Raw genomic sequence first — 24605 nt, forward strand, 5'->3', positions numbered from 1 at the left:
TGGAAATCTTGAATGTTTTTATTGTGGCCCTCTTGTCAAACCATCTCTTCATGACAACTTGCTCTTTAGCCATGTGCACCAATGCAGTTGTCCATTTTTCATCCATTTCTAAAAGATTCATCAATCTAATTTGTACTTTTTCAGTATCTTCTGTATATCCACTCCTGAACTTCAAAATAGGAATTCTGAGGTTGAGTAGAAATACTGGCTCTTGTCTATAAATGAACAAGTATAGAGAAGTCCCCAAAGCATTTTTGACTCTTACTCAACCTGTCCATAAGGAATATTTTAGTTGCGTATGCCAATCTCTAGGATTTTCCTTCAACAATCATCTTATTATAGTGATCAAGTTCTTGTTCATAGATTCCACTACCACATTTCCTTATGGGTAGTAATTTTTAAGAGAACTTGACAATGACTTTATTTTCAAATGCTCGTTGGGTCAAGAATGTTGATGCAAAAGTAGACTCATTATCACACATAAGGGTGAATGGTATTTTGAACCTAGTAACAATGTGTTATTCCAAGAAGTCTGTTACCACCTTAGTAATGTAATTTCTAAATGTTTCTACTTCTATTCATCATGTATAGTAATCCGTAGCTGTGAGAATAAATGCATGTACATTTGATGATGGTGGATTGACCAGACTAGTGAAATATAGCACCCACTTTGTGAAGGGGCATATCTCATATGTAGGCTATAAGGGCATCAGTAGATTTCTTTCTCTATTAGCATTGGTTTGATAGATATGGAAAGAGCGTACATGCTCAAAAGTGTCTTTGAATATTAAGGGCCAAAAATAACCCAATCTTGGAATTATGTGAGTCATTGCTTTTGTTGAACCATGTCTTCTACCATAGTTGTTGTGAAAGTGTTCTAAGACTTCCTTTGCTTCTTCATGGCCTAAGCACTTCAGATAAATCCCTTCATAGTTCCTTTTATATAACTTGTTGTTATGTAGCATGTAGGATTCACACTTCATTTTAAGTCCCCTACACTGTGAACTATTCATCCAACTAGGACATTGGTCCTATAGAAGATAATAAAAAATGTCTTGATATCAAATGTATGTCACCACACCTTGGCCAATCTCAACTTGAGATACGATCCTTTTATCCTAATCATCTTCATTTGTTTCAGTGTCAAACTTGAGCTCTTTTTCATTTTTGTCCTAGTTATCAGCTATCATTCTTGACAGGACCCTTAGCCTCTTACAAATCTCATAGGTTGAATTTCTAGATCAAATTCTTGAAATATGGCCATCCATTTGCCTCTCCTTTCACCAAGTTCATTCTACATCAAAAGCATCTTTAATATTGGGTCAGGTACAATTGCGTACACCTTACTTTTTAGTATGTAATGATAGAACTTCTTCATAGCCTTAATTAATGCAAAGGATTATTTATCAAGGTTTGTATAATTCAATTTGGCATTCTTCAGAGGTAAAATCATGAAGGCAATTGGTCTTTCATCTTCTTTTTCCTTCTTCTTTGTTAGGATCCCAACATAAGAGTGTTCTAAGGAAAAAGAATATATCTTAAAAGGTAACTCATAATCAAGACATACTAGGACTGAAGCCATTGAAATGGCCACTTTGATATCTTAGAATGATTTTTAATCTCTAGAACCCATTCCATCTTAGCCCCTTTTTTAGTAAACCATTAAGGGGAAGAACTATTTCTATAAATTTTCTTATGAATTTCTACATGAAATTTATCTTCTCGAAGAAAGACTTGAGTTCTTTTCGATTATGGGGAGGTGACACCTTTAGAATAGCTTCAATTCTTTCAAGATCAATGGAGATCTTGGCTTTAGAAATTATATAACCTAGAAGTTTTCCTTTAGTGACCCCAAATGAACATTTCTTGGGATTGAGGGATATGTCATACCTGTAACATCTATTGAATACCTGCCTTAAATCAGCAATTTGATTGCTTCGATCTTTTGAAAAGATGGTTAAATCATCCATGTAGATGACTATACACTTATTTACTAATCCCATAAAAGCTTCATCCATGGGTCGGTGAAATCTGGCCCTTATGTTTATTAGTTTGAAAGGCATTCTTCTATAGGAAAAAGTCCCCCATTTAGTTGTGAAAGTTGTCTTTAGTCGATCTTCTTCATTAATCATCACTTGATTATATCCTAAATATCCATTTAGGAAAGACATCAATTTTGAACCATTTACAATTTTTAGAACCTCATCAAGTGAGGGTAGAGGATATTTTTCCTTTTGAGATGGTAGGTTTAAGTTACAAAAATTAACACACAAGTGAATCTCTCTAGTCTTTTTCTGCATGGGAACCAAATTAGCCACCCATTTAGAGTGGCGAATGGGAAATATGATCTTAGTATCTAGTAACTTCTTAACTTCTTTCATTATCAATAGTTTGATGATAGGATTAGTAGGCCTTTGCCTTTGCCAAAAAGGTTTGGCATCTAATTTTAATAGAATGTCATTAGTTATAATCTCAGGTTCATATGTCTTTAGTTCTTCATAGCTCCAAGTAATAACATCTTTATACTTAGTAAGTAACTTGAGCATTTCTTCCCTTTCTTGTGTATTACAAGTTTTCCCTATTTAAACCATCCTCGGATCTTCTTCAGTTCCTAGGTTGTATTCATTGCACTCCTTGATACCCTTTTCTTGGATTGTTCTTTTATTAAGTGTTGATTCATCATGGTCAAAAATGCATTCCAACTCAACCATCCCCTTGGGGATAGTGTTAGTCTTTAAATTCAAAATCTCATTTTCATCTTCAAGTTCATCATTCTTAGGTTTGTCATCTAGATTGTTGTAAATTTTTTGCACTTTAAAGTGACCATTGCACATGATAAATTTAGGTATGTGTTGATCATCCTGAAAGACTTTAAATTTTTTAATATTTTCTAGAATAGATGGGACAACAACGAACTCTACTAAAAATATTTTCAAATTCATTCTTTCAACTGGTTGTAATGTGCTTGCTAAAATAGCGAGAGCATATTCCACCATGTTCTTCCTCCTTATAATGAACCTTATGTTTAAAGCTTTGAAATCATCCAGTAAATCCCATACTCTCTTCCTACAAGAATTTAACCTTTTTTAGTTGCAAGAGAATAATGATTTTACTTGTCGAATAACCAACTAAGAATATCCTTTGACTATGAGGGTTGTGGCTCCCTTCTTGAGTACAAAGAGAAGCCCTCAGATCAATGCTTCATATTTTGTAGCATTGTTAGTACATCTAAACTGTAATTGATATGTTTCATAAAAGGACTTACCTTTTGGATTAACCAATTCTATACTTGCTCCAACCCCTAATTTGCATCTAGAACCATCTGATCCACCTCACAATAGGTGTATCATAGTCATGCTCTAGGTCATGTTTATAAATAATATATTCAAACTAAGGATTATTTTTCCTACTATGGGGTGCATTTAATCTTGTCAACACAGGGAAGTATACTTGTAATGGTCGGCACAGTATGTGCACTAGGGCTCTTAATGAGTCAGTAAGCTTATGTTGTAGGAAAGTAAAATACAAGGAAAACAACTTACACTATTATTATAGGAAACCAACACACTTAGCTCTATGAATAATGGAAATACAATAAAGGGATAACAAACATTCCAACTTGGTTCATCCATAATAACTGTTCTCACATATGCTGTAGGAACATTCACAAAGTACGATGCTACAGGAAGGAACTTGAAACTTCTAATTATGAAACTAAGAATTCTTGGAAATAAATCTATTCTATCATAATCTAATGAACCTTTCAAGTGGGCCCCCTTGGTCAACTTCACTAAACTACTAACACAAGATAGAAGCCAAAAACTATTTCATTAGATTTCAATAATTCATTACATAACACAGAACTATAACAACACAACTATAAAAGTTAATTATTTGTTCTCTTTAAACTATTTCTTCTAACTCGTTCAATAACTTAACACACTTGGGTCAATTCCTATATATATAGGAAATCAACATTTATTCCATAATAGAAAAGTAAATGACCTAGCTTCAAATTCCCAAGAGAGAAAATAGGAGGATAACAACTGAAGGCAAGAAGATAGAATAATGGTTAAAGGTAGGAATAATAAAGTTTGAACATCCACTTGCCAAAGAATAAATGCAGAGAAGGTAATAAGTCTTTATAGCTCCTCGTTGCTCACTGCCATGTCTTCTGGAACCATTACAACTTTCATCCATCATGGTTGCTCCTTAGCATTCTCTTCTCCTTGAATACTGTTGGCACTTAACTTTTGAATTCCTCCAATCATCTTTTAGTCTTCATTAATAGGTTAGTTTCAATACAAAGACACATTTACAAATAAACATTTATCAAATTAAATTCAAATATAAAAATGCACATTTTGATAACCATATGAAATATTGCATACTATATATAATATTAGCAAAAGATGACATAGTTCCTACCCATAGGTTTATCATAGGTTCAGTAAACATAGGTCCACAAATGTTTTGACAAAGATAAAACAAAGTATCAACAAAGTATCTTAAAACTATCATAAAAAAAAAGGAAAATTTTTGTCTCATCATCTGCCCCCTGCTAAACTAATGCTTGTCCTCAAGCATTGCACTTCCTTGTCAATGACCTAAATTATCCAATCTATTTCTTTCCTTTTCTGTTACTCTTGAAAGTGTAGTAAAATCCTCTAGTTCTCTCCCACACTTCCCTTCTATGATCTTCCTGAAGCTTGTCAAGTCTGTCAACATTAATGTCATACAAAGGCCATCAAAACATAGAAGGCTGTATGGTTAGGGGATACCACAACTCTGGTCTAGCCTACTTCCCTATCTCTAAATATTTTGGAACCTTGTTAAGTGTTGCTTCCAAGTTAATGGGACTATGTGGTTATGACTTTTTAAGAGATTCAATAAATCTGGCCCATCTACTCCTTGTACTAGTCATAGGTCTTTGAAAAGAAAAGTAGGGAAGATTTTTGTAATCAGCATAAACTTTAGCTCTAGCAAAAAAAATTCTATCCCTTACTTCTAGATTCTTCTTTCCATAGGTTAATGTGAACCAATCCCTAAGAAATTCATCTGGTTTTCTACTCTTTGCTCTTAAAGGAAAAGGTTCTATCCTTTCCTAATCCCTGTAATTATATAGCTACCTATCATAATTCACTTCATTGTACATCTAGGACATGAGGGCTCTTAAGTGTATATCTCCTATTTAAAGAAAGAGATTCCATTGAGTCTTTGAAAGGATACCAAAATTATGAACATATAATTCACAAAGTAAATTCTGCTGCCAATTGGCAGAGTCTAATATAGTCCATAAAATTCTTGTGCTGATTTGAACTTTTCATTAACATTCTTAAGAGTTAACATTAATTGAAACAAAAGAAATTTCTCTTTTAAACATAGAGCATAAACTCTTGGTGGCGATCTACAAGCAAGGGTCTAGTTAGCTAACTTGAGGGCATAGTCCATTCATTGCTTTTGGCTTGGTAACTATTCCATTAAATCTGCAATTTCTTGACCTTGAGATACTATAACCTAATTCATCATTTTCTTCTCTTCTTTCCACAAGGCTTTAGCAAATAGATGTTTTCCATACAACTAAAAAGGAGTTTCTACAGTGTGATGGAACCACTATCTTCTTTGTGATCTCTTTTCCTTTTTTGCTATTCCCACCATAAATGTTTTTCAACACCTATAATTCATGTTGACTTATGGGGAACAAGAGTAGTGTTTGGATCAACATATTTAGGAAATAGTTCATCCATACAGCTAGAAGTACCTATTAGGTTTGCTGGGGTATCATCTAGATTTTCTTTGATTTCATCCCTACATTCCTTAGAAGGATTTTTGGGAATACTAGCAGTGTTAGGATAGGGAGGAGAGTGATCAGAAATAATTTGAACAGGGGATTCCTTGGTGGATGTTTTAGAAAATGTAGAATCTCTGGTACATTTCCCTCTCATCCTAGGGCTTCTCTATACAAGGGTTTCCTCTTGTATCATGGACTTTTACCTACTTTTCCCTTTGGGTTTCTCTATTGTAGGAGTAGTTGCTATAGGACTTTTCTTTATTATCTTTTGTCTTACAATTGTAGGGTTCGGCTCTTCCTTTTCTTGAACAAAGATTTCTTCCTACGACTTTTGTTTCCTCCTAGCTCTACTAGTAGTAGGTTTTGGAGTCTCTTGCATAGTTGAAGGCACATTTTCTTGAATAGGGATAGTTTCTTGCACATTTTTTGGGCCTTTTTTGACTTTAGCCTCTTGGGTATTTTGTTCGGTGGGGTCACTAGTGGGAGCTACATTTTCCTTACTAGGTTGTTTGCTAGGGGCAGCTTGGGGTTGTAGAGTTTTGGCTTGGACAAATTCATCCCATGTCATGGGAGACACATCCTTAAGTGACCTCTCCATTCATAATTTGATTAAAGCATGATGAGTAACATAATTATCTTTTCCTTTCTGGGTCTCTTCTGCACTAATACAAAGCATGTTATACAAAACATTTGGAATATATACTGCAAGATTATGCCTTACATAGCTAAGTAATTTGAAATGGTGTACATGCAAGTATGAGAATCTACATTCACATGTAAAATACATGATTATTTTCATGGCTAATTCATTGTATGGTGGTGTTAGTGACATTCTCCTGTAGCCTTTCTTTATAATGTATATTTGAGGATCAAGTGACCTAGTAAATTTAGCTCTTGCTGATGTCACATCATGTGTGCTAGGATAATGTTCTCCAACTATAGGTAACCCAGTCACTTGAGCAATGTGTTCCTCTATTGTAATCACCCTTAAACCCCAAACAGAAGCTTCATACTCATTGAATGTCGTTGTAAATTCTGTGGCTGCCTCCTTATTAAATGTGGTTAAACTCAAAAAATACCCTAGCCATCTACATGCATTAAACCTTCTCACGACTTCTACATCCAAGAGAAACATAGTGTGTTCCACTGGTTCTCTCCTCTACAATTGTCTACCCACTCTTTTAACACTTATTTTGTTTACTCTATTTTCTCCTTTTTGAATTTAGACTTCAAACTACTTTGTTATTTTGTAGACTTAATTCACACCAGGCAATTAATGGTAGAACAAATTGTTATGTGCAATAATATGACTTTTAATGAAGGTAGATCATGAATATGTGTGAGAATCATCCAAAAATGGGGTTCAAATCACATAAAATTTAAACATAAGTCACATCATAGCTTGACATAGAAAATCATTCAAAAATAGAGAGTACGACTCCTCACTTGTGTAATTATGGCAATTAATTTTCATTAATGAAGGGAATGTGAAGATTTGGAAATATCTTTATAGGTGAATAAAAATGTCATTAGATATTAGTGACCTTCCCTATCCTCTATTGAATTTGGCCATGTGTCCTCACTTGTTAGACCTAGTATGGGTAAGGGGTTGGCATAATGCAACCATCATATAAACTATGTAGTATTAAATATAATTAACAAAATTTGCAGACTATAAATGAATGATAATTTGAAAATGTTATACGTGTCATTCTAATTATCACACATACCAAAAAGGTGGTAGAAATGATATCAGTAGCATTTGCAGCATCTCATGGTGTTTATTAAAAACAAGAAAAATTGATTACATGAAAAGTGGATGGATGGAAGATAAAGAAATGAGATGAGGTGGATGGGTGGAAGGTAGAGAGATGAGATGGAAAGAAAAAGTGAATAGAAAAGTGAACTTTATGCGAACATAAAGTCTTTATTATGAGCATGAACAAAGAAACTAATGTTGAAGGGTGGTAAATCAAAAGGTTGACACCTTTGGCTATAGGAAGAGTTAATTGATTTGGTTTTGAATCTGGTTGTTGAAATTCTTGTAGGAACTCTACTTTTGTTTAGGGCCATTTGTATAATTTCAATCTATGACCATTGACTAACAGTTTGAAGGGTACCAAATCAATGGTACTTAGTTGAACAACTCTGTTATCAAAGACATGACTAATTTCATATGGTCCCAACCATCTTGTCTGTAGCTTTCCTAACATATCTTTGAATTTGGAATCATATAGGAGTGCCTAGTCACCAACTTGTAGAAATAATTTATTGATAATATGAGAATCATGCCATTGTTTCTTTTATTTTTTAATCAATTTAGTATGTTCCAAAGAACTTTTGTCCATCACATCCAAAGAGTTGAGATGTAGAAGACATTCTCTTTGTGCTATAGGAAGTTCAATATCCAATGCCAATGTTGTTCTTAGAGTTTTATGTTCAAATTCAATTAGAATCATTGCTACCTTACCATATAAGAATTCAAATGTTGTAAATCCAATAGTAGTCTTTCAAGTTATTCTGTAAGCCCAAACAACTTCTTGTAATTTTCTGGTCCAATCCCTATGGTGCAAATGGACTATTTTTGTTAAGATGTTCTCCAGTTCACAATTGGTGACCTCTGCTTGTCCATTAGCTTGAGGGTGATAAGGAATTGATTTTTGGTTCCTAATATTATACTATTTCATCAACTTTGAGATTAGATTAGAGGTGAATTGTGCACCTTGGTCAGTGACTAGCTCCTTGGGTACACCATAGTGAGTAAAGATCTCTTCATACAGAAATTTAGTAACTTTTTCATGATGAGCATGCTTCACAGCCTTAACTTCAACCCATTTTGTTAGGTAATTAGTGCACACAATAATATAGGGTTTTCCATCAGATGAAGGATCAATTGGTCCAATGAAGTCCATTCCCCATTTTTCAAATGGCGCTAATGTCATCTGAGGATTAAGAGGCATTTCATCTATTCTTGTTGCCTGGCCCATCCTTTGACACTTTTCACATCTCCTTGTATAGTTGACTTCATCCTTGTGAAGTGTAGGTTAATAATAACTAGTTGTGAAGATTTTGAAAGTTGTTCTTTTTGTTGCAAAGTGTCCTCTACATGATTCATTATGACATGCATGTAGGATTCCATATGTCTCATCTTCTCTCACACATCTTCTCATAACTTGATCAGGTCTAGTGTAAAACAAGAGATTATCTATCTAGGAGAAATGAAAACTTTTCTCTACAAGCAACATCTTTTCCTTATAAGAAAAATGTGTTGGTATTTTATTGGCTACAATGTAGTTAGCAATGTCTACATACCATGGAGTTTGAATAACAATATGAAATAAACGCTCATCCAGAAATGCATCATCTACCAAAGTAGTGTCAGTATCATCATGATGGATTCTTGATAAATAATCAGCTACAATATTGACTTTTCTAGGCTTATAAAAAATAGTTATATCAAATTCTTGCAACAATAGTAACCATCTTTCTAACCTACCTATTATAGTAGGTTTTTTCATGAGATATTTAATCGTTGCACGATTAGTATGAAAAAATATGGAATACCCAGTTATGTAATGCCAAAATTCGTTGAGGGCATAAACTACTACTAGCAATTCTTTTTTAGTCACAATGTAGTTTAGCTCTAGGCCATGAAGGCTCTTACTAATATAATATATTGCATTTTCAAGATTTTGGGATTGATGGGCTAAGACTACACCTATGGCAAAGGCATTTGTATATATATGAAAAGGTAAATTCCAATCAGGGCTTTGTAAGACTGGGGTTGTAGTCAAAAGTTTCTTAAGTTGTAGGAAGGCTTCAACATATTTAGATGTCCAACTAAATTCAACTTCTTTTGTGAGTAACTTATACAAAGGATTAGCTATTTTTCTGAAATCTTTTGTGAAACATCTATAATATCCAACATGACATAGAAAAGATCATACATCTTTTGAATTTGTAGATATGGGCAATGTTTGAATCTCCTCTATCTTAGTTGGATCCATGTGTATTCCTGCAGTGGATATGAAATGACCAAGTACTACACCTTCCTGCATAAGCATAAAACCCTTTTCCCGATTAAGTGCCAAATTATGTTCTTGACATCTAACCAAAACTTTTTCAAGATTCACCATTGCTTCCTCAAAAGTGACTCCAAATGTTGTGAAGTCATCCATGTAGATTTCCATACAATCATGTGATATATCAGCAAAGATGCTAATAACTACTCATTGAAATGTTGTAGGAGTATTACATAGAACAAATGGTAAAAAAAAGTGTGCAAAAGTACCCCATTGACACATAAATGTGGCTTTGTATTGATCTTTAGGAGCAATACTAATTTAATTATAACCACTATAACCATCTAGAAAAGAGAAATACTTCTTTCTAGCTAGTGTGTCCAAAACTTGATCTATGAATGGTAAAGGAAAGTGATTCTTTTTGGTAGCTTTGTTCAACTCTCTATAATCTACACAAATTCTCCATTTTCCTCCCTTTTTAGGCACTATAACTAGGGCTGACATGCATTTACTATCAGATATAGGATAAATAAAAATAGCATCAAGTAATTTTTGCAATTCAGTTTTAACTATCTCTCTAAGGCTTGGATTTATCCTTCTCTGGGGTTGACGCAGTGGTAGATAGCCTTCATTGATATATATCCTATGAGTGCATAGTGTAGGACTCAACCTTTTCATATAACTATAATCCCATGTAAAGGCCTTTTCATGCCTTCAAATAAATTCTTTTAATTATTCCATCTATGTGGGTGTTATCTTAGGATTAACATGGAGATTATGACCTTTAGTCAATTCAATAGCAGTGGTGGACTCTATCATAGCAGCTTCAGAAATTGGACTTGCTTCTAATTCAAAAAGTAAAAGTGGATAAAGAATTTTAGGTTATTTAAGCAAAGTATAATTCTAATCACACTCTTTATATGTGATTAATTCCAATACAAAACTTTCAGATACATCTTTTTCTACCACACAATTGTAAGTAAGGATACTCTGAAGTACTGACTCTTCCTCTTGCAATTTTAGAAAAGACTGTCTATGCAACATCATGAGCTATACTATAGAGTTTAACTCTTCTTCTTCATCTCCTAAATCTGGCCAAATAGATGTGCTCATATCTAGTGATGGTTGGGCTAGAGGATATAAATCGAATTTCTTTGTTGCTTGGTCATTTGATATGGTCATATTCCTTGATTTGCAACTTATGTTTGCATTAGCTATAGCTAACCATGGTCTACTTAAGATGATAAGGTATCCAGATAGATTAACTTTGGTGGATAAAATCATGAAATTTGCAGGGTATTCCAGAGAATCTAAGGTTACAACTATGTTTTCTTTCATCCCATCAAGGGTAACAATAGAACTATCTACAAGTTTCAGAATTGTTGGTGAAGCCCTTACTCTTTCTATTTGTAACTTCTTCATGGTATCCTTGGTCATAAAATTTATAGTAGCTCCAAGATCTATTAAAGCATTTTTAAAAAACTGACCATTTATACTGATATTCACTACTAGACTTCTTGGGTCAGAATATTTTGGAGTAATCAATTTTCCTAGCATGATGTTTGCCAATTGTCCCACAAAAATGAATTGTGATGGGGTCCTTTTTCTTCCTTCCAGACTTCTTTAAGTAGGCTTCTCTAATAGCTTTTCCATAAATTGGAACATCCTTAATGGCTTGAAACAGAGGTATTTGGACATGCATATTTTTCAATTGATCAACAATATTAAAAGGTTGTTCCTCTATTTGTGCATGTTTCTTTTGTATTAATTTTTTTGGAAAAGGAGGTTCTACTACTAGTTGAACTAGGGTTGACATAGTAACATTAGTTGGGTTAAAAATTTTAGCAACTAAGGGTTTTGATGCTATAGGAGAATCTTGTATTTCAGTTGTAAGAGGTAGTTTAGGCACTGGCAAAGTTGTACCAGATCTCATATGTATATCAACAACATTTAGGGTGTAAGCAAGATACTGCTGACCATCAGCACTATACATGGGCTATTGTGGTTATTGGCTATTTAGGTTTGGTTGAGGTTGTTCTAGTAATTGTGTTTTCTTTTGAGGTCTAGGATTTGTAGATGGTGGCATTAAAGTAGGTTGTTGAACTAGAGGTGGTAATTGTGGAGTACCAGTATTTTGGTTAGGCCATTGTTGAGATCCCCTCCATTGATTTGTAGACTACCAATTCCCTTGGGGTGGTTTTCATTAGTTCTACTAGTTGTTCCAGTAGTTCTATTGGTTCTACCATTGGTTACTCTATTGGTTAGGCCAAGGTGGTTGGGAATTTTGAGGCCATTGGGATTGTAGTTGATTGTTTTACCTAGCATTGTTCCAATTGGGTTGATTTTGTGGAGAACCTTGGGGATTATGCTTTGCCATTGATTACCATATGAATTTGAATTTTGTAAGTGGTCCTAAGGCATACCTTGACATTAGGCCTATGGTCAGTGTTGAGCAACAACAAATACTTGCTCATCATCTCCATCTATCTTGATATACTCAATTGGAAGATGTTGGTTCTCCATGCTTGCAACCAATTTACATTGGCAATCCTTCTTTTTCTTCTGGTAATGAGGGTAGTATTTAGCTAGTTGTGACTCAATTTTGGCTTGCTTCTTCTTTGCAGTGGTTGTGTCCAGATGTGTAGCAACATCGTTGATGATATCTTGTTTGAAATTTGATAATAGGTTAAATATCTCAAGCTTCAAAATTCCTTGAGTGATTCTTTTGGTGACTATAGAATGAGGTCTTCAACCTTTCTTCATGGTTGATCTTGAATAGTTTTGACAGATCTTCTTGAGATCATCCTAAGAAGCTTGATATACATCACCACCAACCATCAGGTCCAATGCTTCTAAACAGTTATCATTCACACCTCTCAGAAAAATTGCCTTTTGTGAATCTTTGGACAATGTGTACTAAGTGTTCTTCTACAGTGTATATGAGAAACATGAAACATAATCTTCCAACATTTCTTCCTCCTTTTGTGATGTCTTAAAGATATCATCCCCTCTTGAACTAGATGCTTTGCAATATTCTTTATATTTATCCAGAAACAAAGCTTGCATCTCATCCCAACTTCCTATTGCATTAGCTCTTAAGCCCATGAACCTGCGTAGAGCTAATTCTTTCAATGTTGTTGGAAATAATTTAAGCTTATGAGTATCAGTTTTGTAGTCAAAACTATGACAAAGGATATCAAATTCAAATAAGAAAGTATCAAGGTCTTCAGTTGCAAGGCTCTAGAACTTTGGAAGAGCAGTGGGAGGTATGTTCTTAAGATTAGCATTGGTTACAAGACTTGGAAGAAGAAATGGAAAAGTAGGTTGTGCCATAACTAGAGGTATCAAATTATGATGTCACTACTGAAAAGGGACATTGGGTACTAGATGATTAACAACTAGTGGATTCATAGTAGTGTTATAAAGAAAACTAGTTGAGACTTTAGTGAAGGGTTGAAGATGACTTATCTTTATTAGTTCAGCTCTTGATGATGATGCTATGGTAAAAATAGGGCTTGCATCTTCAAAATGTAACTCAACTTCTACTTCTTCTTCAATTTCTTCATTCAAATTAATAGACTCTCATGGAAGAAATTGGCCATGTTGATTTCATCATCTTCCTCTTCGATGCATGCAATTAAACTTTTCACATTGGTGAAAGAAACTTCAAACTGGAGATTTCTTTTTAATAAAAATTTATCTAAGAACTATGACTCAAAAATGCTCCTAGCTTGACATCATCCCTGGCAATGGTGCCAAAAATGATCCACCTCATGATAGGTGTAGCTCTAGGTCATGCTTAGGAATAATATATTCAAACTAAGGACTATTTTTCCTACTATGAGGTGCATTTAATCTTTTCAACCCAGGGATGTATACTTGAAATGGTTGGCATAGTATGTGCACTAGGTCTCTTAATGAGTCACTAAGCTAATGTTGTAGGAAATTAAAATGCAAGGAAAAGAATTTGCACTATTGTTACAAGAGACTAACACACTCAACTCTATGAATACAGGAAATACAATAAAAGGATAACAAACATTCCAACTTGGTTCATCCACAATAACTGTTCTCAAAAATGCTGCAGGAACATTCACAAAGTGTGATGCTATAGGAAGGAAGTTACAACTTCTAATTATGAAACTAAGAATGCTTGGAAATAAATTTATTCTATCCTAATCTAATTTAGCTTCCAAGTGGGCCCCCTTGGTCGGCTTCACTAAACTACTAACACAAGATAAAAGCCAAAAACTATTTCATTAGATTTTAGAAATTCATTACATAACATAGAACTATAAAAACACAACTATACAAGTTAACAGTCTATTCTCTTTAAATTATTTCTTCTAACTAGTTCAAAAACTTAACACACTTGGGTCAATTCCTATATATATAGGAAATCAACATTTATTCCATTACAAAAAGGTAAATAACCTAGCTTTAAATCCACAAGAGAGAAAATAGGAGGATAAAAACTAAAGGTAGGAAGAGAGAATAATGGCTATAGGTAGGGATAATAAAGTTTGAACATCCGCCTGAAAAAGAATAAATGTAGAGAAGGTAATAAGTCTTCATATCTCCTCCTTACTTGTTGTTGTGTCTTCTGGAACTATTGCAACTTTCATCCGCCGTGGCTACTCCTTACCATTCTCTTCTCCTTGAATGTTGTTGGTGCTTAACTTTTGAATTCCTCCAATCATCTTTCAATCTTCATTAATAGGTTAGTTTCAATAAAAAGACATGTTTGCAAATAAAAATTGATCAAATTAAATTCAAATATAAGAATGCACATTTTGATAACTATATGAAATACTGCATACTATATGTAATATTAGCAAAAGATGGCATAGTTCCTACTCGTAGATTTATCATAGTTTCAATAAACATAGGTCCACAAATGTTTTGACAAAGATAAAATAGAGTATCAACAAAGTATCTTAAAACTATTATAAAATAAAGGCAAATTTTGATCTCATTGCTGTCGAAGCGAAGTGTCCAAATTGGATCTTCCCTGGGCTTTCTAACCTTGTGTTTGTTCATTCTCAACTTCTCTTTAATTTGAGAGTTGAAAGATTGTTTCTTGGGAACACATTGCAACTTCTCATGAGGTGGACTTCATTATTCCCTAGTGTAACATGTTGATAGAGGAAATGTATGTTTTTCTCATTTGTCTTAAATTTCCTCTATCAATTCCTTAATTTGATCTATTTTAGGTTTAGGGTGAATGACGATTGAAGTCCACCCCTAGCCTTTCACATACCATCTTCTTCTCTGAATCTTGATCATTCTTGGGGGAGGAGAAGAAAAACCTCCACCATCTAAAGAGGTATCACTATATGATAAGTTTAGATCTTAAATTTCCTCTTCGATCTTTGTTGACTTAGTTGAGTTTATATGACTTTGATCTCCCATGAGTCTTTCTTCCTAAATTTGATTGTCCTTGCCTTGCATCATATGTACTAACACTTTTGCAACCACTTCTTGGCACGATGAGAATTCAAATTTAGAGTGGCTAACTTTGTGTAATCAAAAAAATCCTGGGAGGAGTAAGATACTAGGATCAACTTCTTCTCCCAAGCATTGCAAATTTTTCACCATATTATCTACGAATTGTGTCATGATCTCATCCTTTGGGATTGATATCTTAAGTTCCTTATCCTAATCTTGGGATGCTTTGATTGGAATAGTAAGAATCTAATTGTAAGAATGCTATCTTATTCAAGGCATTGTAGTCTATAATCATCATTTTCAACTTGGGTTCTGTATCTATCTTGACTTGATTGTTCGATCTTTTCCATGGTAACAATAGCTGAGTGAAATCTATAGAAAAATATCCTCTTAGGCATTTTTTCCATTCCCTACTCAAGAGCAACCCATACATCTCTAGAATGTCTACTAAATGTATATCAATGAAATCTTGAATCTAGGGATCAATTGTTAATTGTATCTGAAAATCTTTCAACACACTAATGACTTTCACTTCCATTTTGTCCAACTATATCACTATCTGATTGGAAGGTTGAGGACTTAACCCTAACCCTTGTGCTATTGATAGTGGCATGACATTACATGAGGCCCTTGAATTAATTAAGCAATTGTGGAGATTATTTCCATATATCCTGATGTTGAGCAAAAATGGGGGTACTTCAACCTTGTCTTTAAACATAGTAGGTATCACTTCTACCACATTGACTTGTTGAGATACTATCTTTTGAGAGACCATATTCATATTGTGGGGTACCTTTGTATGATCCAAAGTCTTCATGAGTGCTTCTTGCTATTGTGGACAATTTTTCAACATGTCAAACATGGACATATTTTCTTTAGTTCATTTCAAGTCTTCAACAACATTATACTTTTTAGTAGACCAAGCAAGATTCTTAATTATTGTTGGCATGTTCACTTGGTTCTAATTTTTCTATCCTCCATACGGTGGCCTAATTGGTGTTGAATTGTTACTCACTCTCAGATCAAAAGGAGTTCTTTGTAAAGTGGGAGGAATTCCATCTGTCAAAGTTTCCTTTCTATTTCTTAGATTATATGTATTTTTATTTTCATTGTGAAAATAAAACATCTCATTGTGCTAAAGATTAGGTTCCTAACTAAATGGAAAAGAGAACTCTTCACTAGCTGGTTGTTCTACCATAGGATTCTAGTAGCATGGCATTAAATTGTACAAGAGGAGCATTGTCATTTACTTGAGAGTTTTGAGTCATCTCTTGATTCCAATTGTAATACAAACCATCGTTGCTAGGTGCATTCTTACTATCATCATATTGATTAATATCTATGTATTGAATATTGTTATTGTTGTTGTTAGCAGGAATACTTACATTATTGGGTTGAGTGTTCCAATGTCAGTTCTATCTTTGGAAGCCATTATTATGATTGGGAGGATTGAAGTTGTTCCCCCATTGTTGTTTCTTTCGTTATTATTGTTATTTCCACTAAAGTTCTTGTTATAATTATGGCCATAATTGTTATTTTAGGGACCAAAATTGTTCCTTACAAAGTTTTTGTTCTATCCTTGTGATAACCTTAGATGAGTCAGTTCATTGTTCATTTGGGACATATTCTTTTTCATCTAACCAAATTTAGAAACAAAATCATTGTCTACTTTAATAGGTGCTGCAGCCTTTTGCTCAAACAAGGTAGCTTTCAGAGGTTCAAACCTTGGGTACATTAGAGCAGGATTTTGTGGAGTGGGTGCCTATTGTAATGGAACTAGATTCATAGGTAAGAATTGACTAGGCACTATAGGTACTCCAGTAGGGTATGCTGGCATTGTTGTGATAGCTAGAGTTGGAAGCATTAATCCTCCTCTATTTGGATTAGCTTTCTTAGTGAAGGTAATCACCTCTGTGAAGACTTTATCCAATGTGTCGACATTTTCTATAGGAAGTCTTCTCAAAAAAATTGCAATAAGATGGTCCATAACATTTAGATAAATCTAAATAGTGGCTTCAACTAGTATAGTGTATGGCATATCTAGCTTGCATTATGCCATGTGAAAGTGATGGTTGAAGCAAGAAACTGTCTTAGCTAGGTCCCTTTTGATTGACATAAATTATTGATGTATTACAGCTAGGTTGATGAATGTTTTGAATTGTTCCAACAACAATTTTTTGAAAGTATCTGAATCTCCAATGCATCCAAGTAGAAAATTAATGTACCAATTGAAGGCAATTTCCCCCAAAGAGTAGGGGAATAAATGAAGAATCACATCCTCATTAGCAACCTACTTGTAGTTGTAAATTTCTTTGAATACCTTGATGTGATCTTCAACAGTTCATGTCTCACCATAGATTAATCTTGGGGAAAAATTCTTAGGATTCTTAGGGAGGTCATGAAGTGAACCTCTCATGTTTATTGGTGAGTCTATGAAATTTGTGAAAAATGCAATCGGAGGGTTTGGTAGACCTAAAGGTGGTTGTTGAGGGGTAGTTATTGGAATATGTGGTGGTCCACCAAGGGGTTGGAGTGGAGGCAGAGTTGAAGAAGATGATGAAAGTTTGAATGGAAGTGGTTGAATTTGGGGTATTCCCTTATCACTATGTGGTTTGTGGAAGTGTGTAAGCTGAAGAAACTTGTGTTCACTTGGCATAGATCTTAATGCTCACTAAAATTTAGATTTTGGATCAATATCCTCCAGTTTGCATCAATTCTGGAAAAAGCACACCTCTACAGAAGTACACTTTCTCACCTCTTTGAATTTTGTGCACCATAGAGTTTTGTGCTCCTGTGTACCATTGAAGGTGTGGATTTGTGGACCTATGTACCTATGTACCTACAGACCTACAAAGCTAGAAAGTTGTAGAATTGAATTTCTCAAAAACCCAGAAACCTTTCTGAACTTGTAGGAAGTGCAATTTTTTGCAAAAAGTGTAGAATTTTGAAACTTTGGAAAATTTTCCACTTTTCTCCAAGATCTAAAAAGTTTAGCCATCCTTCTAGTGCTACTTCTATTGAGCTATCATTTTTCATGATGCTTTCCTCTATTGAAAAGTTGATTTTGTGAATCAACTGCAAGGTTCTAGGTGATCTTACAACCTACTGGAATCCACTCAGTTGAAGATAAATGTGAATGTTCATGAGGAGGCCTTTGTAGGTTCATTTTAATTTTAGATGAAATGAAGAATCTGCACGTTGTTTCAAAAATAACACTAAAAAGGGAACTATGCTTTTGTATTTTTATGTTTTTTATGAATGTAATCTTACCATGCAGCTAGTATGAAATCTTACTCTAACAAGGGGGTTAATAAAGAAAATAAAAATAAGTTTAAAGAAAATAATAAGAAAGTTAAAGAAAATATCATGAAATTGAAATCCTAATGGACGTAATCTATAGAAAACAACAAGTCTCTGAGTTAAGCTTTTGAAGAGATTGGTAGGTAACCAATGAAAGTGGGAGCAATGCTTCCTCAATTCCATTGATGCAATTGTCAGTGAAAAAATTTAATGATCATATGATATTTCATTCTTCATCAAATCACAAGGCCATGGAAAGTGTGCTGATGTGAGATAGAGAGTTATGCAAGCACAATTCAATGATTTCTTCTCAAGCTTGTTATGTTAGCAGAATTCATAAATTTGTAGCAAACACTAGAACTAAAAGATCACACAACCACAAACAATGCAATATAAATTTGGCTCAATCAAAATTCTATGAATTTTTTTTACAAAAAACATGACACATTCATGCAAGAATTACTACACTCCAAATGCGAGCACCAAAAACATAATTTTATTGCAAAATAACAATGGCCCTAATTACATATTACAATAGGGTATTTATAAGAAATCATCTCCTCAATTTGTGTTGAGAGTGAGAGATATCTTCATGCAATAAAGTGATTTTTAAATAATAAAACAACTAATTATATACAAACTAACTACCTAACTAGTGCTTAGTAGGACTCCATCCATTTTATATTCATTAATTGGATGCATGAGCCTTTTACATGTTTAAAACAAATAAATATGAGAGAAGAGAGAAAGAGAAAGCTCTGAGTAAAAGTGGAAGTGTCTAAAAGTGCCAAAAGTGGAAGCTAATCCTTCATAGGGAATTTGTACGAGTTAAACTACCATCAAAATGCATTTTTGATGCATGGAAAGCTCTATTTTTGGAACTGGCAATTAACTATTGGTGAAACTTTCTTGAAAATGTGCACTTGTGGAGCTATGGACCTACATACCTGCATACCTATGGAGCTGCGAACCTACATACTTGCACACCTTGAAATGGTCCAAAATCTCAAAATTTTACTAAGTGGCAAAATTGAAATTCTAGCATCTACATTTTGTTCTTCTTCATCCCAACTTTGCTATGTTTGGATGTTTGCCTTTAAATTTCTCTATAATCTCAATAATTTTGGCTACATCTAGTAAATCCAAAGCGTCATGTTTGTAACAATGCTTCTTCAGTTTTGAAGGCTTTTCGGATGTCCTCATCATCAATAGCTTCCAAAAAAATCTTCCTAAAATTCTCAACCACTATCTCTAGAGGTAACAACTTTTCTCATTCGTCATCTTCAAAAATATCCAAGCATGCATCACTATAGTGTCTCTCTACTTCCAAAATTTTCTCTTAGGCTTGGTCCTTGAGCTAGTGAATCTCCTCATGTAATGTTCCCATTACTTTATTACTATGCGCTATTTTCTCTACACAATCATCGGTCATATCTAACTCTTCTGCTAGATATACTCAATCAAAATATAGTACCTTAGCCCCTTTATGGCTTACAAAGTTTGTAAATCCTTACTCCAGGCCCATAATTTATCGATAATACTAAAGTCCTACTTCAAAATTTCTATGATTTTATTCATGTTCTCCTACATAGCATGTAGTAACTTCAAATTTCTTGTAATAATCAAGATACCTTTCTCCTCAAAACTTTCCCACCACTGCTAATAGGCTTTCAAAAATGGATCCATAAGCACCACTCCCCCTTCTCTAAGAATAGTGTTTAATGTGTCCTCGGGGTTCTCAAAATCAAGAGGTCCAACCAATTCAGCCAAATATCCCTTTAGGATCTTGATCTACCTTCGAAGTGTTTGGAGTTCGATCTCATCTTGCCCCATGCTCTTTTAGACTTCTTTTATCCCCATGGTCACCATTAATCAAGCTGTATCCTATGTAGGTCTCCCAAGCATGGTCTCTTTAAGCTAGTAATCCTTGGGACCAAGGCTCTCTATGTCTACATATTCAAGAGGGATAGCCACTTGTGCAAACAATTCTTGGTTTTGTGTACTAGTGACAAACACCAATGGTATAGCCTCATGTGATGGAGACTCTGGTTTATTCAAAATCTCTATAATATCAAAAATGTCTTCCTCTAAAGAACAAAACTTAGGCCTAGTACTCCTCATTACTTCCTTTTGGAGCCACCTTGGGATGTGCTTATCTAAAGACCTTCTTCTTGAAGATGTATGGGTGTGTTCTACTACCTTCTTCCCCTTATCGCTCCTTAGAGTTGTTTCCTATTGCAAGGGCTCCTTTTTTGTGACCTCTATTTTAGTGGACCTAGTAGTTTGCACCTTAGTGTCTTGAGAAGGTGGTTGGGAATATTCCACCATTTTTTCCTTGCTTGACACTTCATTGGTGGACCTTTTCTCCATTTCCTCTCCCTATGATGGTTCCTTCTAAATATTTTCCTCCTCTGAACTTGGGGGTGGAGGAGTAACTAAACCCTTATCTACCACTGTGACTTGTGGTGGAGATGGAGTAAGATTAGGACCCTATGAATCTGGTGGCATTTGTATCTAGTCTGCTTGTTGAGGTTCACCTACAGGGGTATCCCTAATCTTTTTCCCAACTAATTCTATATTTATGGGCATAAAATCAAAATTTTACATTTTGAAAACATCTTTGCCCTCTTCATCCTGCTCATCCACCCACTATTGTACTTCATCTTTTGAAGAAGAGACTTCCAAGGGCCCTACTAGGGTTGATGGTAATATTTCCATGGTACTTCTTCTTCTTTCTTTCTTGGTGGCTTTGGATAGCTAGGTTCTTTTCTACAAGAGTAGTTGCTCTTCTCGATCTGTCTCCTCTTCTTCCTCCTCTTCCTCTTCTGGAATGGTTTTAAGAACAAATGGACAAGTCACCTTTTTCCTTTTCTTCATTTAGATCTTTATTCTCTTTGGTTTCATGGAGGTAGAAGGGGATGCTAGCTCTTCCTATGAAGGAGGAATAGGAACTTGCTAACTCTCTCCATCTTCTGATTGGCTAGGCACAAAAGGAGGCAACTAAGGGTCATCCTAGAATTGAGAATCACTAGTATCTTCAGACCCTTGTACACTCTCTTCCTATTGTTGGGGAGGTACATGCACTTCATATTATTCTATTTGAATCCTCTAAGGGTAGGTCCTCTTCCTTTTTTTCCTTCCCTTCTTCTCTAGAGGATGATAGTATCCAATCAAGTGGTCAAGTTAGTATACTATTTCTGGCCTAATGGGAGACTGGGCTACAAAGGTAGGAATTATGACTTTCTTGCCTTTACTTTTCTCAGGTGGGCTGAGGCATGGAAGATAACCTTGTTAGGTATTGGATCAAGTTGAAAAGGCTTCTTGATCTAATCCTTGGTCATTCTAACTACATGCCTTGCCCAATGATTAATATCATCACCCTCCTCCCTGTCAACCTCGATGTTCATGATGGGCCTCTCTCCTATTTTTTCTGAGTTAAATAGGGTGTACAGTAGCTCTTGTGAATCCTATTTCATTATTTCCTCTAGGATGTTGAACTTTAGGGCCTTATTTGCTAGATACAAAGTCATCCTACAATAGTTCATTATGCAGACATTGTAGTCATTTGTGGCATTCATCCAATGATCTACTATGGCATCTTCATGATGGAACTCCTTGCTAGCCAAACTCTCCACTCTCATGATGTTATCAAAGTAGAGCCTAGGGGAGTTGTAATCCTCAAGGGGATAATTCTCTCATTCCCTCTCGAAAGATGTAATATTTTTCTTCAGTTTGACTTGATATGGTCCAATGACTAGGGGCCATTCCCAATAGGTTATCCTCTATCTCTTCACCCTTTCATATGCAGATTCTATCTGCCAAGAAATCTCCAATAGCACCAGTTTTGCACTAGGATATATGGGGGGCTTCTTAGGGTTGATAGTAGTACTAGCTACCTATAGATATGTAAATGTCTTGAACTAGATGAAATAGGCCCCGAGAGCTATTATGTGTGTTTTAGCCTCATTTAATCTACTTCTATGAATTGGATGACTGTGAAAATGAATGTATCATTCATGATCCTATACTCTTTTATTTGCGTCGAGAGTTTCTTCCTCACTAGCTAAGGGTAGATGTAGGGCTAGGCATTAGAATCTTGCATACTACCTTTGTTGATTTCATGGAACCTTGATTTCAATGGTACACCTTGGAACTTGAATATGACAAGCTTGGGTGCCATTCTAGATGTGGGTGCCATTTAATCTCTGCATGTCACAAGGAAAGGAAACATTTATTAGCACAAAAGTAAAAACTAATGCAAAAGAAAGCACTTAATTCCCATTTAATTAATTGCTGATGGAAGATTAAAAAAATGTATCTTTTTATTTTTTGTTTATTTTTATATTTATTTTTTATTTTTTTATTTTTTTATTAAAACAAAAGGGAGGCAAAGCTGAGTCCACATGGCATAGTGACATGCATTTAAGCAAAATACACCATGATGGAGGAGGTTAGGAACGGTGGGCATGTGGGCACATAGGGCCGTGCAATGGAAAATGTCGTAGAGGTGCATGGACATGCAAGCACATAGGAATGCATGGGTATGAAGGCTATGGAGGCATATGGTCATGCAAAGTTCCATGTGTGGGTGGAGGCTGTGGAGGTATGCGGGCACAAGAAGCACCACGCACTTGGGCACAGAGATGGCAAAGGAGTTTTTCACTTGTGCTATGGGTGTTAGCACCGCACATGGATGCTATGTGAGCAACGTGCACAGGCGTGGCCAAAGGGAGCAACATACCTGGGCATGTAGCACTATGCAAGTGTGCAATGTGGGTAGCGTGCATGGGAGCGGCCAAAGGGAGTAGCGCACGAGGGCATGAAGTACTAGGTGGGGGTGCCATAGGGTTTTGTTCTTACCTTCAATGGATCTCTCTTCGTAAAAATGAAAAAAATTAAATGAAGGTTATGGTGGGGAGGTGGAGGTTTTACAACCCCGCCCACCCATGGGGTGCATATTCCTGCCCCAACACAAGTGAGTGAGTGTGTTGCATGCCTCATGCCTTGTATGTGATGCGAAATTTTTATTTTTATTTTTTATTTCTAAGGAAATTTTATAATTTTTAAAATTTTTTTATGACTTTTTGATTTTTCCAATTTTTTTTGAATTTTTGATTTTTGATTTTTTGTTTTTCTCAACTTTTCAATTTTTTTATCTTTTATGATTTTTTTGACTCTAACATTTTCTCAAATCTTGAACTGTGAGTTTGGGATGTTTGAAAAAATTTAGGGGGTCCCCATTCTGAGGGAATGGGGCATGTGTTGTGGAACCACAACACCCTCTAACCAATTTTGATGCTCAATGGCAAAATCTACCTGTTCTACTAAGAATGCCCTAGAAAACATAAATATGCTTATAGCACAAACCAGTTGACATCTATGAAAAGACTAAATCCATTTTTAGAAAGTTCATTTCCTCCTAGTTTCAGTGGTATATTGAAGTCCATATTTCACATAAAAATTGCCACAGTTATTTCCCTCTGAAAATCTAGGTTCCTTCCATAGTCTTGCCAAGTAATATTGCAAAAATTTGACCTTTTATAAAGTTTGGACTATGTAGTAATTCAAATTTGATTTTAAAATTTGGCCCACATACTTGTTTGGAAAAAATATTTAAAAATTAATCTTTGAAAAATTTTGAAATCTGCCTCATGGATTCCATCTAGGTCAAACTTGGTTTGACCACCCTTGCCACATGTTAGCACTAGATTGGCTCATTTCATGCACAATCATCAGACCCCTCCAACTGGGTGCCATGTGTCAACATCCCATTGGTCTTCTATTTCACCATGTCAGCATGCCATGTCACCAGTCACTATGTAGCTCTCCCAATTAGCATTCTACCACATCATTAGCAACATAGTGACCATGTGACACATGTCACCTACTACTAAATTAGCATCTAGTCATTGGTCCACCTCATCATGCCACACCACCACCAGCTCACCACTAGGTCACTACCATGTGTCAAATTTTTATTGGGTCACCATGTCACTATGTTAACAATCATGCATCTTTGCCTTGGTGACATGGTGACCACCATC

The sequence above is a fragment of the Cupressus sempervirens genome, chromosome 4 (assembly GCF_028749045.1).
Source record: "Cupressus sempervirens isolate cs-2001-9-10 chromosome 4, ASM2874904v1, whole genome shotgun sequence".
NCBI lineage: Eukaryota > Viridiplantae > Streptophyta > Pinopsida > Cupressales > Cupressaceae > Cupressus > Cupressus sempervirens.